Source organism: Galleria mellonella, unplaced genomic scaffold, assembly GCF_026898425.1.
Source record: "Galleria mellonella isolate WM207_F2 unplaced genomic scaffold, CSIRO_AGI_GalMel_v1 utg38, whole genome shotgun sequence".
Taxonomy (NCBI): Eukaryota; Metazoa; Arthropoda; class Insecta; order Lepidoptera; family Pyralidae; genus Galleria; species Galleria mellonella.
The window spans coordinates 1,795,483-1,821,023 of record NW_026442090.1 but is presented as its reverse complement, the minus strand read 5'-3'; the positions used below and the strand labels follow the sequence as shown (position 1 = coordinate 1,821,023).

General features: G+C 33.3%; 1 protein-coding gene and 1 long non-coding RNA gene across 2 annotated transcripts in view; one reads left to right on the top strand and one right to left on the bottom strand.

The window, feature by feature from the left end:
• Window positions 1–25,541, bottom strand: part of LOC113522598 (uncharacterized) — a 407,257-nt gene that overhangs the window by 11,723 nt on the left and 369,993 nt on the right. The gene's annotated exons all lie outside the window — the stretch shown is intronic.
• Window positions 138–25,485, top strand: LOC128201307 (uncharacterized). Its single transcript, XR_008253178.1, has 3 exons — window positions 138–1,202; window positions 24,342–24,370; window positions 25,161–25,485. It is a non-coding gene; the product is annotated as an uncharacterized LOC128201307 (long non-coding RNA).

The following is a 25,541-nucleotide window of genomic DNA, read 5'->3' as shown; positions in this document are numbered from 1 at the left end:
TGAAACAACATTAACGCATTAGAATTATAAGATGGCCGGTCTATAATATTCTATATTCATTTATTTTTCTTATCAACAATCCACTGATAAGAAATTTAGATACGGTGCAAAGTACTGTATTTAATACCTGAGTTATTGCATTTGTGCCATTACAGTTCACATCCTATTTGTGTAACATACCTAAAGGATTTTAATTAAAGATTTTATTTATTAAAAAGTTCTTTAAACTGGACAAACTTAGTATAGGAGCAATTTGGAAAAACATTGAATCATTTCTTTTTTATTTATTTGCTACTTAAAGAGATAGTTTGACAGTTCGCCTTACGGAAAGTGGTAGCTGTCGCCTATAGACATGAATAGCACCATGGAGGTCACAGAATATACAGTGATACCCATGCGTTATCATTCCTGAGAACTACGATGTTGTGTTTCCCTGTAATTTCATTGTCATATCCTATTCCTTTTTCCATGGCAGGGAGTCAGTGGATGCAGTTGGCTCAGAACTATTCCTTATGGCAAGCTGTGAGGAAGGACTATATCCAGTAGTGGTTGAATAATGGCTGAAATGATGATAATCATGATTCTGTTCCTCAAACGGGATCTCAGTCATGCAAGCACAGATACTTCGCGGCATAAACAGGAGTGGGGGCAGAGGTACCCAAATAAATGACTTGTATATAAAACTCTATGGTAGAAATAAAATGAGCATAGTCATAAAGCAGTAAATATATATTTTGTCCAGAGAATATTAATAAGACTGTAATATTTAGAGCGTTTTATACCAGAGAGAGACAAAAGTTATACGCGTGGGGACATCTGTCCTATTCGTGTTTCTACCGTGAAGCAGTTATGTTTGTATAGCTGCGTTTCAGTTCAAAAGGTGGTATATGGCAATGAAATTACTGGATTCAGAAAAATACCCTAGTCCTCAGGAATGGCAACGCATGAAGCGTATTACTGGCGACACAGTATATTCTGTTTTGTCCATGGCACTGTTCATGTGTATAGGCGCCAGTTACACTTTCCATCAGGTGGGCCGTCAGCTTGATTGCTAATAAAAGGTGCATAAAAAAATTATTTAATTTTTTTTTAATAAATTAATTATTATTCAGCGGATAATGATTCTTGTACTGATTACCTACTTACAAGAAGGCATGGACGCGTACACAGCATTGTTAAACATTATAATGATTTGTACATACGTGAGTAGACAGTTAATGCTCACAGTACAGACTTGTATTACATGATTATCATTAACATCATCATCATCATCATCATATCAGCCTTTAACTGTCCACTGCTGAATCTAGCCTCTCCCTAGGGGGATTTTGCCAGTAGTTGCAATGCTTGGCAAGCGGATTAACAACCGTAGTTACGCTTTAGAGATGTTTTAAGAGAGACGCTGCTGCCCATCCCTCGACTATTAAGTTACCTCTTACGACACCTATGGGAAAGGAAGGGGTGGCTTATTCTATGGCAGAAATACACAGGATGTGATCGTTATAAGGAAACAAAATGAATCAACCAACTTCGAAAAAAGGAGTTTCTCAATTTGGTCGTATTTTTTTTATTTGTTACCTCAAAACTCTTTGAGATGTAAATTGATTCAGATTTTTTTATCTGAAAGGATATATGTATTTACAGATTAGTCCCATAGAAATTTTGTAAAATTCAGTACATTACTTTTTAAATCAAACTTATTAATTAAACTGCATATCATTCATGTTGTGTTAACACGTTTTAAGGTATCATACTTGTCCAATGTCTTGTATATCTATAATTAAACATGTACACTTTTGATTGTTATCTGTTGTGTTTTCCAAATAAAATCAATCAAAACAATTGATTTTACCTCAATTAAGACGATTATTATTTATGGAATACAATTTTATGTCCTTATTAAGTCTGCAATTGAATTTTTATAGATTAGTTTCAAATTATTATTTTTTATTTTATTTGTTTATATTTACTTATATACGAGTATATAAGTAAAGACTACTAGTTTTTTTTAAATATGTTGAATAAACGAGACAAAAAGTAGTTTGTATCCTTCTCTATTCAAGTAAGTATATCTTTTCTGATAAAAAAAGAATTTTCCAAATCGGTTTACAACTGACGGAGTTATGAAGTATCGAACTTTTAAAAAAATACAATTGAATTAAACACTTCCTTTTTTTAAAGCCGGTTTAAAAGTAGATAATAAAACGAATAAAAACGGCAGACACAAACACTGTAATCAACGTCAAAACATCTAATCAACTACTATTTACGTTGTCTACTTCTATTTGAGTTAATTATATTTAATATTGTACTCACAATTAAAGAACATCCCGGAATAATGCATGGTGCCTTCATTATTTTGAAATTACGCACTTTTAATACACTCCGGCACGTTATTTTATCGTTAAATTCCAGGAAAATAATTTCTAAGTTTGAAATTACACTATGCGTGGACAGAGTGAGGTAATGTACTCGTGTTATTAATATAGGAGATAAGAAATGTGTTTCGTGAGCGCCGGTATGAGACATAAGAGGTAGCGGAGAATAGAAATATTTATTATTGAGGTAAATTCTTAAGCCTCTACTTGATTTTTTTAATTTTTTCATTAATTACTATTTAATAGTATTGTTTTTTATTCTACCGCCAAATTCAAAATACGATTTTAATTAAGAAGTTCAGTATAACAAAATTTGATATTTTATTATAATAATTACTAGTTTTACTTACATATGATTAGGTTGAGAAAGCTCGACTAGTTTCGGGACCATTCAGAACAGTTAATCGTGAGCGGCTGAGATGCGAGCGCGATCGTGACTGCGCGCTTCCGCCCGTCGAGCGCCAGCTGTAGACATTAGCAAAATTTAATATTTACAAATTATAATATCGTGTGAATACAAAATAAGATATTACCGTTCATAAATAAGGTTTCAGTTGGAATTCCCGATTGGACCAATTAAGAAAATTACCTTTTTTGAATAAGTTTGAGTCTGAGTATTTTGGGCAGCTTTGTGTGTGATCTAGGTGCAATTTGTGTAATTGTTTAGCACAAAAGATTATTATTAATTAGAACTAATTTACAATAACTAATAATAAACCATAGAATGCAGTATTATCCAACCGACATCACGTTTGTTTATCTGTCAATCTTTTATTATAAGTATTATACAATGCATACAGTATTATATGATACAGAAAGGCAGCTGCATTTTTTATTAAATATTTATTGATAAGAATAGTGTGCTCGGGCACGTTCAGCCATCCAAACATATTATATGTATTTTACATATATATTCTTTGTCTTCATTATATGCACACATTGTTATTTTTCTTATTTGTATGAGTGTTATAGTAATATTTATTACTAACGACTCGTCTAAGGGTGGTATCCACTAGTATCAAGAGTTTTTAGGCCGTATATATACGAAGGCCCCTATTAGTAGTCTAAACGTAGTTTGATGTTTAATACTAGAAATATTGGCACCAAACTTTAAAAGACCCATCTTACTATCTTATTTCCTACGAGTATTATAAATTAAAAAAAAAAATATATATTTATATAATGGATAGTTATTCTTTAAACGCCTGATCACTTGACTGTATTTCGAATAAAATTTTACACCTATTATGATATGGACCATACTCAGGGTATTTTATCCTTATACATACGGAGTTTGTCCACATGTATAATTAAACAAAATTATTATTTATTCATTTTTACATTTTATTGTACTGATTACTAAAGTAATAAATATAAATATATAAAATTTTAATACGAATTATTTACAAAAGGCAGCCGAATTGCTAATCAATGTCTTCTAGACAAGTTTTGGGTAAAAGATATTGAGAAAAAAGTCAAAAGGTAAGTGACACAACACATAACACTAATACGGATACGGATAACAGGAGGGAACGAAAGAGAAAGGTGAAGATAAAACACAGGGAAATTAATTATTATGAAATCCAAGTCGCTTTCGCTATACGCTATAAACTATATTTATTAGAATGTGTCTACAGATGAAAGTAAAAGTTAAGTATCAAAATTGAGTCATCGGATAAGCGTCTAATATTCGATGACTCATTTTTAACTTTTGTTCTATTTGGGTCACTTAAATCAACTTAATAGTGTTGTTATAAGAAACGATTAAAGGTCATAGACCTGGGAAGTACACACTGTGAGTACACAAACATGTACAAACATGTGAGGTTCGTGGTTGGTTGCCTTATGCTTATGTATGCCCGGTAAGGGATATCCACTCGAAATTAGTAAGTAGTCGAAGTAACAACAGTACTTCGAATTACATAGTCAGTATGTTGTCATTTTCAACTAACTTCAAAGAAATAGAAATTCCTCTATTAGGGTGTATAATTTTATGTTTATTGGCTATCGAATATAAAAAAAAGGCAATGAGAACTCTGTTATTCCTGTACCAATTGAGTGGCAAACAAGCTGACGGCCCACCTGATGGAAAGTGGTAACCGGTACCTATAGGCATTAGCAGTACCATGAACATAACAAAGTAATACTGTTTCACCCATGATGCCCCATGCGTTGCCATTCCTGAGGACTCAGGTGTTATTCTTCTGTACCCAGTAAATTCACGCCATATCCCAACCCTTCAAATCGAAACACAGGCATGCAAACACAACTGCTTTACGGTTGAAACACGAATGGGACAGAGGTATTCAAGCAATCGATTTTTGTACAAAGTCTCCCTCTGGTAAATAATATATAAATTTCATATAAGAAAGGCATTAAAACTGAACTAGACCCCCATTTAAATACATCTACATACACAAAGTAAATAAAATAACCAACTTGGTGGAAAATGGTAAACGCACATACAAATATGAACGACAGTGTGTTCAGAGCGATGACGTCATAGTTTCATTATACATTGCCATTATAGAACACTAAGGCGTTTTGTTTCTGTATCTTGTAATTTTATTGCCTTAACTGATCTTTCTTATTTATTAAAAAAAAAAAAAAAATTGATCACATTACAAAAAAAAAACAATGCATAGTACAAAAGGCGGACTTAATGTTATATAGCATTCTCTCTCAGTTAAAAGTTGAGAAAACAGAAATGTACGGTGAAAAATATTGAAAATTATTGTTAATTTCTTCTTTTATATTTATTTATTTATTTACAGGATTACGAACATAAGATACAGCTACAATAAAGATAAGTTTTAATATAATACACTGGCAGCTCAGATCTCACCGTTTTTACATTTATAGGCAACCACAGTATGCCTTGTGTTTGACAAACATTAAAATATAATTAAATTATTAAATGAGTAAAGATATTACAATATGAATAATAATATAATATAAATAATGGAAATTGTATTCAAATTATTATAAAATATAAATAAATATATTGTAATGGGGAGGTATATCAACGTAAAAAGGGAGGTATATGAATACAAAGTGACTATCGCAGTGAATATCAAGTTCAGGCTTGGTTTTTACAATATCGTTATACAGACGCGTTATGCGGACGATAGGTGATTCGCGACCCAAGTTTGTTCGGCAAGTTGCATTTTTAAATAGATTACAAGGATGGTTACATGTAAGAGAAATTCTTTGTGTAATCGGCCAATCGCTTATGACTTATAGATTATTTCATCACAACGTAAAACAGTGTTAAGACTGTTTACAGATCTCGAGCCTGTAGCGAGATAAGTTAAAGAATTTATGAATATTTATGCCATTATTAGATAAAACCAAAAAATGTGTTTATACTTATAATTCTTTCTTACCGTAATGTTGATTGCTTGGGAGTCAAACTGTATTAATCAATTTTCAAACGACTTAAAAAACGAAAGATGTTGTTGCATTTTTATGTTTGTTACTTCATAACTCCGTCAGTTATAACAACCCGATCTGGAAAATTCTTTTTTATTAGAAAAGACTAGATATGCATAGATTGGTCACATAGAAATTTCTATCAAAATCGGTTTAACAGATTAATTTTGGAATCAATATGGCTGATTTAGCTACAATTGTAGTTGGTTTTTTTGTGAAGCATAATGTTACATTATACTTTAATATAAGTTATACTGTAAAATTTAAGGGTTTATAATGGAGGGGCTGATAATAGAAGTTTTTATATTTAAAATAGAGTTTTTATATTTTGGTCCTGACAAAGTGTACCTAATATTAAAAAGACGAGGGAATAAAGTCTGTCGATTGCGAAAAGTAATTAACGAAGTCGGTTTAGAATAGGGAAGATGTCTGACCCAAACAAAATATTGACTAGTTGAAAACCTTCGTAGTTTTGAAGCTTAGATTAAGGCATGAGATATGTTATTTTTTTTATAGATTTTTTTTATACAACTTAGAATGGCAAACAAGCTGACGGCCCACCTGATGGAAAGTGGTAACCGTCGCCTATAGACATGAGCAGTACAATGGACATAACAGAGTGTACTGTTTCGCCCATGATACCCCCCATGCGTTGCCATTTGTTTGTTTGTTACACTTGTACAGTAAAGTCTTAAATTATAGGATAATAGATATTTCTTAAGAGCAGAATGAGTACAAAGGCGGACTTATCAAATAAAAGGGACCTTTTCCAGTCAACCTTTGAATGTCTGATACATATTGTAAATTGGTAAAGAAAAAAAAATAGCTAATAAAAAATAGAAAAATAATAAGTGTTACAATTACAACATGAGTACAACATTAATACTGGATAATATAACACATCTAAATGATATCTAAATACATCTAAAAGGATTATATCTCTATGCATAATACTTCTAATGTTTCAAATAAGGAGGTACATAAATCTTACACTTAAAATTTACAAATATAAGAATACTAGTGAACAATATAAATAAACATTTGTAATACATATCGTCGTAGTCGTAGAATACTGACAGATCTATATATACAATATTTGTCAGATCCGTCAGTATTCTACGACTATGACGATATGGGTATACAAATGAATACACAAGATTTCAATGTGCAGATGTACTGATCGATTTATAAATAGTGTAGTTGACTCAGATCACAATTAGTCATAAAGTGAAAGTTATGTAGTATTAGATTCATCTCGCTTTGGTAAATTTTTGTATTCATGAATTTAGAAAGGCCATGTGGTCCCGGCATAGAATGAGCCACCCCTTTCTATCCCATGGGTGTCGTAAAAGGCGACTAAGGGAACTTAATGGTCGAGGGATAAGTAACAATGTTATTCTTAAAATATGACCAAAACCTAGCGTCAGTCTTGAAACGTGACCAAAACCTGTGATTGCCAACTTGACTGCTAAACTGACAACTACTGGCAAAACACCCCTTATGGGAGAGGCCTATGTTTGGCAGTGGACAGTTGATGGTTGATATGACGATAATTAATTTGGAAAATCACAATTTTGTTTCAGACGTAAAATTATAAATTTACTATAGTTGAATTTTTTAAATTTTACATTTTTGAATATATGTATTATGTATGCATTTTACCCCGCATTTGGGTTACCTGAATAATAAATAAATGTTTTATTGGCATTTATTATTATGTATATCCCCTTTCCTTTCCCGTGGGTGCCTTAAAAGGTGACTATGGGAGCTTAATGGTCGAGGGATGGGCAGCAGCGTCCCTCCTAAAAAAAATACCACCAAAGCCTAATTGTAGTAGCCAAGCTGCATACCAAACATGACAACTACTGGCAAAACTCCTCATCATTGCTGATATAATAATAATATAATAATTATGTATATTGCAGGGAGACAGCAGATGTAGGTGGCTCAGGACTTTGGACAGTCTAAGGAGGGACGACTGTGATCAGCAGTGGACTGTTAACCTAAAATTTTTTTTTATGCAACTTAGAACGGCAAACAAGCTGACGGGCCACCTTATGGAAAGTGGTAACCGTCGCCTATAGACATGGGCAGTACCATGGACATAACAGAGTATACTGTTTCGCACATGATACCCCCCATGCGTTGCCATTCCTGAGAACTCAGGTGATGATGAAGTCAAAATGATGAGTGATACTGATGATTTATTACTAAGTGATTATTTCTGAATTTTTTTTTAATCTTTAATTGCTATATTTTTCTATCTATGATTCCTAGACTTTATATGATAAAATAGACTACTAAGGTATTATTTATTTATGAATTAATATATTAAGTAGGTATGTGAAATACTTTTTAAGATTAGGGTATGATAGGGTTGACATATCCTTATAGGATAAAAGCCTCTAAATAAAAAAAAAAAAAAAAGAAATTGTGTTCTACCTTCTTTCTTTAAAAAAAATATAGGCTACTTTTAAAACCAATCAATACAGATACCCGATAACGCGTACAAAGTCGCGTGTAAAAACTTGTATTATAAGAAGACAATATTGATGTAGCCTGCTGTATAATGTAAGTAATATAATAAGTACTCGTAGATACATATTTATTAGAGAGTGGATTCTACCCAAATGAATTCACGAACTCTACATATTTTATGGCACTCAGAGGTCACGGGTACCCGCAATCGATTCGTACACCATTATCTCAGCTTTAGATCCATAGGCTAAGTGAGGGCCACGAAATAAGAGTTATCTTTAAATTAATTCTATCTAATGATTCTTAAACGTCGTGCATATTTGTATTTATTATTATTGTACTTGAGGGGTTTTGCCAGTAGTTGCCACACTTGGTAGGCAGATTGGCAACCGCAGTTAGGCTTTGGAGATGTTTTTAGAGAGACGCTGCTGCCCATCCTTCGCCGTTCCTTAGTCGCAACTCTTACAACACCCACGGCAAGGGGGGGGGGGGGGTATTAATAATGCGCACTACCAGTCTCATTGTTAGCAATATGCCCAAAAAGGTCAACCTCCACGTGGTCCCCCTGGAAACCATCGTGCTGAATTTCAAGTGAATTCATCACGATGGGCTAATTGACCTGCTTTTTCATTCTCACCTATCATCTCTCAGTGGTGCCCCGCCAGTGTATACCGATAGCGCAGGCGGGGTTACCATTCCATTATCATTCATAAAAAAAAAAACACCCACGGGAAAGGAAGGGGTGGCTCATTATATCCCGGGGTACACACGGCGATAACGTACTATACGTGCATAATAAATAATTCTCTGATAAATATTGGTTGTTTACAACTGTTTCTCAAAATAGAATATTTATTATTTGAAATATACTTTTAATGTTTTTTTTTTTTGTTGCAAGAAACTGGTAGAAATTTGTTTGCGACATGGAACTTACTCTCAGATAAATAAATAACATTGAATTTACTCGACGAGATATTTGGGCAAAAATACAAGAATGTTTTAAACTGTTTGCTTTATAAAAGTACATAAACTTTTTGTGAGTCTGATTGTTGAGTTAGATATTTTAATTACTTTATTATTATATTATATTAGTTTATATTTAGAAAAGTATATTTGGGGAGACAATAACATGTTTGCTCAAATAACTCTGTATTGGATTGAAGTGTACAGAGGTTATGCCTCAACAATCTGTATTATACCATAGTATTCAAGAATGATAACGCATTAGAGGTACCGTGGGTATCACAGAGTATTTTATGTCGTTCTTGGTGTTATTCATGCAGGCGACGGTCACCATTTTCCATCAGGTAAGTCATCAGTTTGCTCGTCTTTCTAAGATTCATAAAAGTTAGCCGCTAACATAGAAAAATGTTCAAATTCGATGAGGAAATAATGCCTATAAACAGTTGGTACAGCGCCATCTAGGTCCAAACTAGCAGAACTTATATTGAGTTTGAAAAAATATAAAAATCGTATAATTAATAATGTAGTGATAGAACGAGAATTGCATAATAGATAAGCATCAATGCTAACTATAATTCACAACCGAATATTACAGGGTTCTTTATCAAAAAAAGTAAAAAAAATAGTACGCGCCACAGTATACTCTGTGGCGACCTTTAGGCGTTTCCATTTCTAAGAACTATGCCTCGGCATCGTATTATCTCAACCAGTATATTGAACAATTTAACATGTTATTTTTGGGATATTAATAAACTATAATATAGGCAGTCTATTTTAATAGGATTAAATGTTTTTAATGTACACAAACAAATTATTCACCAAGCATAAAACAGTATGAATAGTAGTACAAATAAAAAAATAATTTAATTGATTAAATGTGTTTTCATTTGTTACTATATGGACATGTTTGAGCTTTTTTTTATAGCACTGAGGTGGCAAACAAGCATACGGCCCACCTGATGGTAAGTGGTTACCATAGTCTATCAACACCGGCAATACCAGAGGTATTACGCATGCGTTGTCGACCCTGAAGAAACCTCTTTACCCCCTTGCTGTAGGCTCTTGGGAAAACCTCGGCAGGGAGTTCATTCCATAATCTGAGTATTCGTGGGAGGAAACATCTCTGAAACCGCGGTGTACGCGACTATTGAAGCTGTAGGATATGAGGATTAACTCCCTGTCGATGGCAAGCCGTACGATAGTAGAAATTGGCCGTGGGCATCATATTGAACAATTCCTCTGAGTACAATCCGTTGTACAAGCGGTAGAACACGCAGAGTGAGCTTGCCTTTGCAGATTGGGTAATTCCAAGTTTACCGGGTTTACAATAAAAACGAATTTGTTTTTAATACGATTTTAATATGAAAACAATTATATGTATAAAAATACGAATTAACAATATGCTTGTATCTATAAATATGACCGTACAATCCATCCAGTAAAAAATAACGAACGACGTGAATGTAGCTTCTGATTGGTAAGTCGTCGCAATTTGCTCCACACTTCCCTTTAGATTATGCAGTAATAGTTACTAATTTAATTTAGAAACTTAGTTAATTTTTCATTAAGTTCTATCATTGAATGAGTATCTTTAAGTACCAGACAACAGAGTATAATACGCTTCTTTCATAGCCATTTTTAATGTCGATTCCAATAGATGGCGGTATGATATCCATTACCAGGCATGATCCTATGGAAATGAAAGAATTTTGGCAAATCGCATAGCCGAAAGATTTCGCTGAGGCCATAATGACGGTTTATCAGATATATTAAATCATTGAATAACGTTTGAGTGAGTTTATAAAAAGATTTTCCATTATGGTTTGATTTGCTGAATTTGCGGTGTTTTGGATTTGAAATGAAACTTTTACCTTTGCATTATTGATGATATGTATTGTAGATGATAAGTGATGTTGAACTGATGTTTAAGATAGTATAATACTGGACGTGTGGTCCCAGTATAGAATGGATCACCCCTTCTTTTCAATTAATTTGGAAATTTAAATGTCGAGAGATGGGTAGCAGCTTCTCTTTTAACAGGTCATCAAAGCTTGTTGCCAATCCGCCTGCCAAGCGTGGCATTTACTGGCTAAACCCTCTCTTATAGAGAGGTCTGTATTCAGCAGTGGACAGTTAATTGCTGATATGGTAAAGATACTATAATATGGTTATACTTATGACTACAAATATAAATGTAGTGAGGTGTGTAATCCCTGACTGAACTATCGGTACACGCTTGAGGGGCACCAGTGAAAGATGATAGGTGAGAATAAATTCTAGTCAGTTCACAAAGTAACGAATTTACCGGGAATAAACCACGATGGTTTCCAGGAGGAACCGTGCGGAGGTCGACTGGATAGGCAATAGTAGCAGTGAAGTTTTACACCTCATTACTAACAATCCTCGTCCTTCCAGTGCGGAGCATTGAATCTGCGACTGTAGAAAGGAAATTAATGATCTTTTTTTGTCCCTTAGTAACCGTCATAGTTAAGTCTCAGTGTCACAGATGGGATTACCGTTCCATTATCCGACTAATATCATAAATGTGAAAGTTTGTAAAGCTGCTTGGATGTTTGTTACTTATTCACGCGTAAATGGCTGAAAAGATTTGATAAAAAAAATGGCAAAAACATTATAGCCTATGTCAACATATAGGGTACTTTATATACTGATAGACGCAGGCAGAGCTGCGAAGAAGCTAAAGATCCATAAAAAAACAATTCCCTCTCCCCTACTATTCAAGTCTAAATTCTTACTTAAATCGATTATCACTGACCGATATCTTAAATTAACCTGTAACTAACTTCCCTACCCGTTTACAGGTTACTATCTAAACTTACCTAGCACATTGTATGCCTTAAATAAATCAAGGCAGGCAATTTCCTGCCGTTAGAGTACCGTAACGGCCGCCTTGTGCCTTCTCGTCGATTAATTACTTGCCTATATTGATACTGTTCCGAGTAAAACTATTTGAACGGTATAATCGTTTATCTTGTAATATAGGTGGGTAGGGGTAAGGGATTGTTAGTAATGGGGTCAAATAGCCCCATTACTAGCAATATACTCTATCAGATCGACCTCACCGTGGTTCCCCCTGGAAACCATCAAGGTTAATTCTAGTTGAATTCGTCAGGATGGGCTAACTAACCTGCTTTTATCCTCACCTGTCATCTTTCACTGGTGCCCTGCCAGTGTATACCGATAGCGCAGACGAGGCTACCATTCCATTATCATACTTTAAAAAATATAGGTGGTTAATATAGCAATATCTATATATTGTAGTTGCTATATATATATATATATATATATTCAAAATCAAGTATCGTAATTAGGAACCTGATCGAAATTAGAATAGATGACTGGTGTGGATGATAATACTGAAACGGATAATGAGTTTTTTTTTGCCTTCAATATCTAAAAGAGTTTAATGTATAAATATCGATGCGCTATTAATATTTGTCATCCCTACTTGGTAGGTATGGGCATATGGATACCGATCCAGTATCTACATATTGGGTTTCTCTAGGCTATTACGATATCGCCCATATCGGTCGAATATCTATTTACGAACATGTTAGAAGTCTGTTATCCAATTATATTTTTTTGAATAATAGACTTTTAACATATTTGTTATTGTACCAGTATATATAGATATTGCAACTAAAATATATGTATATTATTTAGTATTAAAGTGTTAAAAATATTTCATAGTACAGTTATGAATGTGATAATACTCGTAATCGATCTGAGAATGAAACGATTTCTATTTTTACAAGATTTTATTTAACTTCCAATGTATGTTAATTTATTTAGGTCAATGCTTGCAAACTGAAATAGAAGCATTTCCTCTGAATCGATTTTGCTCAAATTTTGCATAAACTGCTCTAATGATGGTATAATATTCAAATATTGTGATATCTTTAAATCGGCCAACACCGTAATAGCTGTTGGTGTTCATTTGTTAACCTTCTTAATATAAGTATCAAATCAAAGAGCTTGAAGAGTAACGATAAAGTAATGGCATTATTTTATAATGGCCGCTTTGAAAAATGGCGGAACACATTACAAAATTTAATCTTTAAAAAGAGTTTTTAAATAGAATTATTTGTAGTTTATGTTACACGGTTACATTTTATCATTGTTGGCATGTTTATTACTTTTTTTTCAAATTCCGATTTACATATATTATACGAAGATTATATAGATTCATTTATATAATAATTAGGTACTTTTTTTAGTGAGAATTATAAATATTTTTACTTTAAAAAATATAGTAAGTATCGGCAATGCAAAGAACTTTATATAGATACATTTGATTAACATTAATAGTTTTTTTTTAACTCGGTCTCTCTAATTTACTGTTTAATTATTCAGTGCGGGCTGTAATTTGAAAAAGCTTTTTTAAAACCACGATTATTTTTAAGCTATTAATTTTCAAATTACGCCTGAAATGTAACTAAATATCGCTCTGCCAGAGGATTTCTTTCGTTCACAATTTCTTCAACCAATAAATTCTTAATTAATAGTTTATTAATAGGTTTTTAGAACCAATTTTTTTATTGTTAGGGATCCAAACGAGCAGACGGTCCACCTGATGGAAAGTAGCTACTGTCGCTCATGAACACCTGCAACACGGGTGTAGTTACTTGTTATTATATTAATTCCGTAGAAATTTTATCAAAATCGCTATAACAGTTTAATTTTTAAATTAAAATAACAAACATTTTTTAATCACAATCATTGGTTTTGACATGATTGAAATAAAAGTTTTTTGTGGATAGACTTTTTTCGAAGACAGATATAGTCATGAATACAAATGTTTGTATTGTTTGCGGATCAAACCGGGGATCGAAGCTGCGGACATCGGAAAGCGAGGCAGTATGTTATACTGCTACAATGCTGTATAGAGTCCAATTTATGAGGATTTCAATGTAATAGTTTATTAAACCGACTCAAAAAATCTCGGGGGTCGCAAGTTCGAACCTATATGGCTTTATAGACATGATATAAAGTAAGTCATCCGATGTAACCAATTACTTTGCGTCGTACTTAAGAGCATATATAAACTCGTAGTCGACCTGCCTCAAAGGCCTTCTAAAACGTATACAACCAAGATAGCCTAGATATTCTCGACCTCGAGAGTGCTATATTCATTAAATTAGTATTCCAGTAATAGTATAAAGATGTATGATGATGTAGTAATAAATTATTAAGTGTTTCGTAAATGGGATCACTCCTCGTGGTCATACTTACTACTTATACATGTATACCATATCATATCAGCTTTTAATTTAACTCTTTTGATGAGTTTTATCTATAGTTGTCATGCTCGGCAAGCATTTTGTCAACCGTATTAAGGCGGTGATGTTTTAAGAAGGACGCTGTTGCCCAATCCTCGCAATTTAATTTTCCTTTGTCGCCTCTTACGACAGCCACGGGATAGGAAGGGGTAGCTTATTTTATGTCACGATCATACAGCATGCTTAGTATTTAGAGCAGCAATATTTCCATGATATAATACGAAATGAGGTAGTCAAAGGCAATTGTGCTATATAAAATATAAATACAAAAATATCTGTACTAATATAATGTGAAAGTGAGTTTGTTTGTAACCTCTTAGCAACTTAACGGCTTAATTAATTACTGCGAAATTTGGTATACTTGTACTGTTAAATAAATGGATTTCAGAGGAATTTTAGATTTTATTACTTACTTCATTTCACATTAAGGCGGCTGGTTCAAGGCTCCCAGCCTTGAACCAGCCACCGAAGGTGTATTGTTGATGCCTATTTTCAACCATTAATGTGTACACTTATAGAAAATAAATAAAATAATAAATTATCCCTAGACTCACTCCAAATAAATCGATGATTTGCAATTATTTGCACCAATTTCCAAAAATATAGTACAGGTCCGTGTGTTCGATTTCCCGCGCAAAATTACACTACTGTTGCACGGCGTTCGCACCAGAGGGCAGGAGTGTCCATATATCCCCGTAGTTATGCATTTAGAGGGACCAATATATATGTATATGTATAATGTATGTGTGTGTAAGATAATGTGCGAGTGTAGTGCTGCAAAAGTATTAAAAATATTGCAAATCAACTAAACATTTACTATATGGGACAAAGGTTTTTGTTGTTATTGAATGTATTCCGTAATTACGTATTATTTGTAAAAGCTAGTCACCAAAAATTTTATAAAGCATTCTCGCCATAATTTATAATTACCTTTTGTATATGACTTTGTACTAGGGCATGGGTAATATGAATACCGATTCGATGTCTATATATTGGGTTCCTTGATTGGACATTGATGGCGGAAAAAAGATATTTACCCATTTTGATATCTATTTTCGAATATCATTAAAGTCTTCATTATTAAACCAGTATACAGATATTGTATATATATATATATATATATATATATATATATATATATATATATATATATATATATATATATATAATTGTTGTGAATTTCCTTCGTAATATTAGTTTCATAAATTTGAAGAAAGTGCGATATTACGTTATTTTTATCCCGGATGAAGAGTTTACCGGGATCGAATGTAGCATCTGTCCTTTTCCAACTCAAGTACTGAATGTGTTTCAAATTTCTTAAAAAATAGTAAACTTCTAAAGTATTATTCATTCTATTCTAAAATTGAAAAACTTTCATTTCATCATTTAAACCCCTAAACGTAAAAAGTAAATTTAAATTTACTGATTCGTGCAGATAAAATCTGCCGATAAAATAAGTAGGCCCACCCAGTTTATAAGATAAAACACAAGAAAAGCAAAACCATTAACTATAAAATTTTGCTCAGATTACTATATTATAATATACTAGAAAAATAGAACCACGCAGTAGGTATATCAAATAAATAATGATAAATAAATAATGCACAGAGAATATTTTATAAGATAATGTACCAGGAGGACAGCACTGTGCAAGAGGTATACAAATAGCATCTAAACAATTAAGGTCCTCTAATAATTGTATTCGCTGCTTATACTAAAGAGAAGTTGAATAATTAAAGATTATGTCCCACAAAAAACCGACTTCAATTGCGACAAAACCAGTTATTTTGGTCTAAAAATTAAACTACTGTATCGATTTTGATAAAATTTCTATAAGACCAATCTGTAAGTATGTTCTTACAGAAATAAAACTTGAAATCGATTTGGAACTGACGGAATTATGAGATAACAAACATAGACAAATACAACCGAATTGAGAACGTCCTTCTTTTTGAAATTGGTTGAAAAGTAAAATAATTGATTTGTTCGCCAGTTCACTAAATGAATATTCAAATAATAATAATTGGTAATAATAGATATTGGGTATTAAAAAAAAGTTAAAAACAAAACCTTACAAAATATTAATAAAAACATATTACGTCGACAAAAAATTATACATAAAAATTTGGATAAGGGTAAGATCATGATTTTTTTTTATACAACTGAGAATGGCGAACAAGCTGACGGCCCACCTGATGGAAAGTGGTAACGGTCGCCTATAGACATGAGCAGTACCATGGACATAACAGAGTATACTGTTTCACCCATGATAGCCCCCATGCGTTGCCATTCCTGAGGACTCCGGTGTTATTCCTTTGTACCCAGTAAATTCACGCCATATCCCACCCTTCAAACCGAACCACAGCCATGCAAACAACTGCTTTACGGTTGAAACACGAATGGGACAGCAATCGACTTATGTACAAAGTCTCCCTCTGGTAGCGTAGGATGATGATGGTGAATCATACTCGTATTTGTGACTATTTTTTACAACGTTCACTCCCACTGCCTGATTTTACTTAATTAATTTGGTACCTTATACGCTTTTTTGTATGTACAAAAATATTGTTCCACTACCCACGTTTAACAAGAAAACCGTGGCTTAAATACAGAATTTTATTTCAAGACTGTTTGCATATGAGTAGGTGTTCAAAAAATCAGGCTTCAAGATTGATTTAGGAACATAGTATTGTTTTATCTCAGATTTGTTAATAACAAGCTTTTTGAACGTTATTTCATATGCGAGGATTTCAAAGTAGCAAAACCAATAAAATGAATTGCTTCAAGATGATATATTGAGATAAAAAATACACCAAATTTTAGGTAAGACCTTCATGAATATACCAGAAATAAAACCTCATTCAATTTGACAGAAAGACAGACAGACTGACAGACAGAGAGGAAAAAATAAAAAAAATATTGTTTTGGCTTCTATTGCCCTTACTACGACCTCCGTATGTCCCTTTTCTTAAATATCTCCCATCGTCTCATCCAGTTTAAACATCATCTATTTACAATTTTATTATATTAAAAGATTAAATAAAAATAAGTTGTAATGTTATTAAACGTTAATAATAAATTACACACTGTTTACAGGTCGTTTGATTAGAACCATTTTGTTTAATTCCACTATCATTAGTATGTGTGTGACTGGCAACATTAGAAGATTGACCGCCACTATTACTACAGAAGTTCCACAGTCTTCGAAAAGATAACATTTTTTTATGCAACTAAAAATGGTAAACAAGCTGACGGTCCACCGGATGGAAAGTGGTAACTGTCACCTATAGACATGAGCAATACCATTAACATAACAGAGTATACTGTTTCGCCCAAGATTCCCCTATTTGTTGCCATTCCTGAGGGCTCAGGTGTTATTCCTTTGTATCCTGTAAATTCACTGCCATATCCCACCCTTTAAACCGAAACAAAGCCATGCAAACACAACTGCTTCATGGTACAAAAAAATGAATGGGACAGAGGTGTTCAAGCAAGTTCAAGCAAGTTCTGGTAAGCTTAGCTTAACTTAGTTAAATATTTACACATTGATTACTTGTGATCACAACCTGACTAATATTATAAATGCGAAATTTGAGAGTGATAACGCTTAACGGTTTAAATATTCACTATGAAATTTGATACATATATACAATATGGAGTGAAGAAGGATATATTGGCTATTTTTATCCCTGTTGACTATTAATCATTATGGATAATATAATAGATTGTCCCATTACCAGAGGGAGACTGTACAAAAGTCGATTGCTTGGGTATCTCTGTCCCATTTGTGTTTCTACCGTGAAGCAGTTGTTTGCATGGCTGTGTTTCGGTTTGAAGGGCGTGAATTTATAGGGTACAGAGGAATAACATCTGAGTCCTCAAGAATGGCAACGCATGGGGGGTATCATGGGCGAAACAGTATACTCTGTTATGTTGTTTGCCATTCTAAGTTGTATAAAAAAAAAAATGGGACATATTTTTACAATTCTTTTTTTAATAATTAATGGACGTTTCACAAAAGATATTGATTTATACATACAGTTCTTTATCTAAGCGTTTAAAGTAATTACAGTTTGTTGTAGGATGGTGACAGTGATAAAGCTTTATAATTATTTACATCGACTCGGATTTACTTTTGTATTAAAAAAAATAATACATATCTAAATAATTATAGTACCTACTCACGATAGTAATTATTCAACAATGATAATGTAAAATCCGTGTCACACGGGAGACTTTAATCAAAAACGATGCGATCTATAAGTGTCACTTCTACATAAACTAATGATAGGGATACACAAATATATGGGTGTGTAACCTTAAAAAAAATAGTAATGAAAAGAGAAAAGAAAATGACATGGATGTTAGAGTAAAATAGATAAACAGGTAATTTTGTAAATGTATTATAGGCTCCAAAAGGTTGACGGAAGTTACGGACTTTATAAACACTGATTTTATTTTTATGCTTTGTAATATAAATAATAGAGTTTTATATGTGCAATATCTAGAACATAAATTAGAAAGTAACCTGCATATTCACACATTTGGACTTAGGTAAGTTTACCTCTGTAAGTACATTACTCTGCGTTTGAAGTTGCAAGTAGGCCCAGTTCCGTTTTCAAATTGTAATATAGTACTATTATAAATTGTGGTATAACAGAGACAAAACAACAGATAGTTACCATTTGAGAGACACGATAATCCCTGATACAAGAAGTCCAATAAATCTTGTGGGTTGCGTAGATAAGAGTTTTTTTTATTCTTTTGAGTTGTTAGTTAGTACTAATAATACTGTCACTAATTGTATCCTATATTTTCATCTACGTGAATCAGTATATAAAATATCATATATACTAAGATAGGATCGAACTCATTCGTGTATCAAATTTCATTTAAATCTGTTCAGTAGTTTTTGCGTAAAAGAGTAACAAATATCGGTTTAACCATTCGTTCTTACAAGTACAAACTTTCGCATTTATAATAATAATAGGATCATATATGTATATTATAAATACGAAAGTGACTTTATTTGTTACCTTTTAGTGTTTTCATGTCTCTAGTAAGTATCATGCAATTTAAGGTAAAAGGATATAGGATGCTTTTTTACACGAATTTATAAATACCTATTGGTCAAACGAGAAAGAAACAAATGTAGTTTTTTTTTTGTAATTTTTAACTCCACAGGATTATCTGGTATTCGAATAGGTAAATCATCTTTATTTCTTTGCATTAAAGTTTAATTTCTTTATATTCGGGAACAAATTAACTCATGCCGACTGATATATTAACTTATTGAATGATTAATGAACACGAATCGGATTCCCACACTCCCCCAAAACGATCGACTTTCGTGAATGGTTCGCATTATTTCGATGGCTTCAGAAAAGATACGCTATCTATTGGGGTCAACGGTACATATTGTGTGGTATCCACAAAGCATATTATAAATCACGGCCCAGGTAATTTCCCACTATTACAGCAGTGTAACGACCGGTATTGTGTTCCGTGTATGTACGATGAAAATCGTTCTTCATCGCTGTTGCTGAATAGAACTGGAGTTGGCGAATTTCTTTACCCATATGGCTTTAATCTATTTTTTTACTTTCTAGGAAAAATTGAAAGAGATAAACATGAATCTTTTTTTTATATCACAGAGGTGGCAAACAAGAATGCAGTCTGTCTTGTAGTAAATGGTTACTGTAGCCTCTAGACGCTTGCAATCCCAGGGGTGTCACTTGCGCGTTGCCGACCCTGAAGAAACCTTAATATACGCTTCATGAAGAACCCTATACTGTAGTTTCTAGGGGAAACCTTGATAGAGAGCTCATTCCACAGCCCGATCGTTCGTGGGAGAAAATTTCTCTGAAACCGCGTAAGTGACTATTTAGGCTCAAACGTGTGAGGTTGGATTCCCTGTCGATGACGAGCGGTGCGATTTTAACACGTAACTGTAGGTATCATTGAATTGTATTGAAATATTGTGCAGAAAAAAAAAAATTTTATACAACTTAGAATGACGAGCAAGCTGACGGCCCACCTGATGGAAAGTGATAACCGTTGCATATAGACATGAGCAGTACAAAACCAAAACATTCAAATAATAATCAAAGATTATGTCTCACAAATAAAACCGATTTCAGTTGTAACAGAACCAGTTATTACGGTCTAAAAATTAAACTACTTATCCGATTTTGATAAAATTTCTATAAAACAAAAATGTATGTACATATATCCTTTCAGATAAAAAAAAAAAGATTTTTCCAAATCGGTTTATAACTGATGGAGTTATGAGGTAACAAACATAAAAAAACGCACAACTGAATTGAAGGCCTCCTTCTTTTCAAGTTGGTTGATTAATGGATTTTTGATTTGTACTTCCCATTATTGATGGTTAATGGAATGATAACCTCGTCTGTACTACCGGTATACACAAGTGGGACACCAGTGAATGATGATAGGTGAGGCCAATTAGCACATCGTGATGAATTCAAAAAATATTCTCGTCGGATTCCAGGATGAACCATGTGGAAGTTGACCTGATAGGGTATAGTGTTAGCAATAAGCCATCAAAATCCATTGTTAACAATCTCTTTCCTCCCGCAGGCTGTGGCTTATGTTCGTGAAAATAACTCATTTGTATTTATTAGTATTTGTTTATTTTTATTTTCAATAAGTCATATTTATTTATTACATTACTGTTATATAGATTCGTACTATATGGAAAAATATAGAACAAATTGTCATAAAAATATGCACCTTTCAGGTATTGTAGTAGGAGCGAGAGACGTCCTATTACGATAGAACTAGAGGTTTTTGTCACTCAGACACACTTTTATATTATTTTATTTTGTAGAAGTATTTTTTTTAGTAAGCTAATAAATTTACTAAATATATATTTTTATTTTTTCTATAAATTAGTAGTTTATTATAAATTAATACTGATATTGAATAAGAGTCAAAACTATATAGTACTTAAGTTTAGTAAGTGGTTTTTATAACGCAATTCGTAGCGACGTGTCACGTCATCTAGTGTGGTATATGAGTTTGGATATTGTCTGATAAATTTGCAAATGTCCAATATATATTTTTATTTTAAGCAGACAGTAATCCTGTTGATATTATAAATATGAATATTTGTTAAGATGTATTTTGGGAGGGAGACTTTGTACAAAAGTCGATTGCTTGGGTACTTCTGTCCCATTCGTGTTTCAACCGTGAAGCAGTTGCGTTTGCATGGCTGTGTTTTGGTTTGAAGGGTGGAATATGGCGTGAATTTACTGGGTACAGAGGAATAACACCTGAGTCCTCAGGAATGGCAACGCATGGGGGTATCATGGGCGAAACAGTATACTCTGTTATGTCCATGGTACAGCTCATGTCTATAGGCGACGGTTACCACTTTTCATCAAGTGGGCCGTCAGCTTGTTTGCCATTCTAAGTTGTAAAAAAAAAAATTGTTCTCCAATCACACTTAACCTGTTGAACGGATTTGATTGATATTTCATGAACTGGTAGGTTATATCTTACCTTAACACATAGTGTACTTTCTTAGATTATATAGAGTCTCCATACAAATGTTTCGAGAAAAGCGGGTCAACTTTTTCATATAATTTTGTGTGATAAATAGTTAGGAGTGATTGCTTTATAACTCCTATATTTATTTTGTCTTATAAATTCTGCATCTTTTTAATGCGCAACAACTTATTTTATTTATTAAATAATTAAATATAGATACGTCAAAATACATTGTGTGCGTAAGTATGTAGAACATTATTAAAAAAACCGGGTCAGCTAATTTGGCAATTAGGTGACAAAAAGTTGCCTTGATTACGAGGCTCGATGCTCTATCTATATAATCTGAGGGTACTTTATACTGAATCACGTGGACAAAGCCACGGGATTTTGTTAGTAAACCACTAAACCACGATATTCCCATACTAATGAATATTACGACGCCATCATCAATTATAAAGTTTGCCATGCAGAAGACACAGTTAGCTGGTTTGAAACTCTAAGCTAATATTAAGCACATAATATCAAGTAATATTGCGCGATTCATCACATATTCGTAGGAGTCAAAATAGAAAATTAATATCTTAATAATTGACTTTAATAGTTTTCGTGGATTCGCTGGTAGTTTCTAGAAACAATCCCCCTCCCCCCCCCCGTTCTGAGACTTGTTAAAACTAAATAAATCATTCAAGCACGAACTTGGCATGACGCGGAAAAGGTACTGTTCTATTTATAGAAGTAAACATTCGAAAACTTTAATTTCAGATCGATGACTTTGATACTTTGTTTCAGTTTATTATCGTTTTAACAATGTCAAATTATTTATGTATTTTAGGATTCCATAGACTGCTTTAGGGTTCCATTATAAAATGGCACATAACCCTTGTTGGATTAGGAGGGAAAGATATTGTTAGTAATGGAGATTGAGAATCCCATTACTAGCAATGTACCCAATCAGGTTCACCTTCTCGCTATTCTCCCTGGAAACTATCATGGTTAATTCCTGATAAATTCATCATGATGGGCTAACTGGCCTGTTTTCATTCTCATCTATCACCCTTCACTGGTGCTCCGCCAGCGTATCCCGTTAGCGCAGACGGGGTTACCATACCATTTTCACCCATAAAAAAAACCCTTGTTGGATTTCGTTATACCTTTACTGCATTAGTACCGAAACACTATACTCTTCTATCAGAGGGAGACTTTGTACAAAAGTCGATTGCTTGGGTACCTCTGTCCCATTTGTGTTTCTACCATGCTTGTTTGTCATTCTAAGTAGTATAAAAAACTGCATAAATTCAGTGTATAAATATATAGCTATATATTATTATTACATTATATATAGTATTATATATTATATTATATATTATTACTATCCTATGTTCTAAGTTAGGATATAAATCATCTCTATTCAAAATTTCATAAAAATCAAGAATAAAAATCAATCAAATCAAATCGGCTAAGGGAACTTAATGATCGAGGGATGGGCTCGAGGTTTATATACGAGTATATCATCAGCTTATAATTATAAGCAAATAAGCTAATGGTAATAGATTTATCTTTACGTGTATGATCATATATGAGTATGATACCTATTATGCATTCTTACTGAATTGCTGAAACTATAGTACATTACTGCAGCGGCCAGCAACTGAGGCATTGATGGACGAACGTGCAAATGTAGGCCGAGGCGTAGCCGAGGCACACATACGTGAGTTCATCAATGCCTAATTGTGGCCAAGGCTTGTATAGTACTTTTCTCAAACAATGCGCGGAAATCAAAAACACTTTTTTTTCAATAAACAGCTTTCTATTCTATATTTATATCAAGCCAGTTCGAAATTTAAATAAAACCTTTTATTAGTTACCTCCTAGGTAGCCATGTTTCGAAGTAAAAGATTATTCTATTTTTAAATTACAGGACAGATATGAGTTTACATAGTAATTTATCTGGCCGCAAAACCCGATAGATATGGATTTCATACAACTTTTGCCGGTCGCTGCCCGCATGTATCTGCCCAGTACGGCAATTTTGAATGCTCATATTCCCAAACATGTTTGAGAAAAAATATTTTTTCGTTGTGTTTAGTAATTTCAAATGAAAAAGATATTACAATATATTTATTTACTTATTTTTTATTATACAATAAAACTTAGTACAAGTGACAAGCTTTTTTAACAGACAATGCCATATAACATTATGGCGTTCTCTGCTAATTAACTATTATATCCTATCCTTCTGTTAAACTGAAAGACTGCCATTATATTTATTACACAGGGCTAAACGAGCATGCGATTCGCTTGATGGTAAGTGCCTATCGCCTTCCATGAGCACTTGCACCAATAGAGGAATTGCAGGTATGCTGGCGGCCTTTTGAAAAGGAGTATGCTCTTTTCTTGAAGGTTACTATATTGTAACGGTTCAGAAAGATCGTTGATGGAAAATGATTATAAAGCGTGGTTAAGCGTGGAAGAAAGTGCACGGTGAACGACCGCCACGCATTCAAATAATTGGGATAGGATTTTAGTTTCTGACAAGTTATCATTTCAGTAGATAATTGTCCATTGTTGAATGTAAGTCTTCCTCATAAAAAGGGTTTTGCCAGTAGTTGCCAAGCTTAGCAGATGGGTTTTAGGATAGATGATAATGAAATGGTAGCCCCGCCTGCGCTATCGGTATACGTTGGCGGGGCACCAGTGAGGTATAATAGGCGAGAATGAAAAGGCATGTCAGTTAGCCCACCGTGACGAATACACCTAGAATTCAGCACGATGGTTTCCAGGGGGGACCACGTGGAGGTCGACCTGACAGGGTATATTATTAGCAATGGAGTTGGTAGTCTGTAATACTAACAATCCCTTCCCCTTCTCAAGACAACCGTTGGAAAAGGCAGTTAGGCTTTTAGAGATGTTTTAAAAAGCACGTTGCTGTCTATTCCTCAACCATTAAGTTTCTTTAGTCGCCTTTTACGACGCCCACAGAAAAGATTTGTGACAAATTATACGATGATAAAATTCAGAACAAATCCTCAGAACACTTCTCTTAATACATTTGATAAAAGATGCACATAGTTGCAACGTCTCTACACAATTTCAGCGGGTCGAGTCGGATAGTAAGGCGCTGATCATCAATAATTCGAGCCGCCCGACGTTGAATGTCGTGTAATGGAAACAGCTGCCACTGTGATACTCCAGTCCAGTGGTGAGAATAAAAAGAGTTACTTCATACCAGAGACAGAAGTTAGACAGAGATACTTATGTAAACGACTTTACACAAAATATTCTTTTACTTAATAGGAACATTAACAAAAAAACATAATAAATACAAAATCAAGTAATAATGTTTATGATATAGCACAAACACTGCAAAGGACAAACTGTAAAAACATATCTGTAAAATTTTGTCAATTAAATATATTTAATACCGATTTTACGTTTTTTAATCATTAACTTTTGTATTTCTGACAACAAATCCATG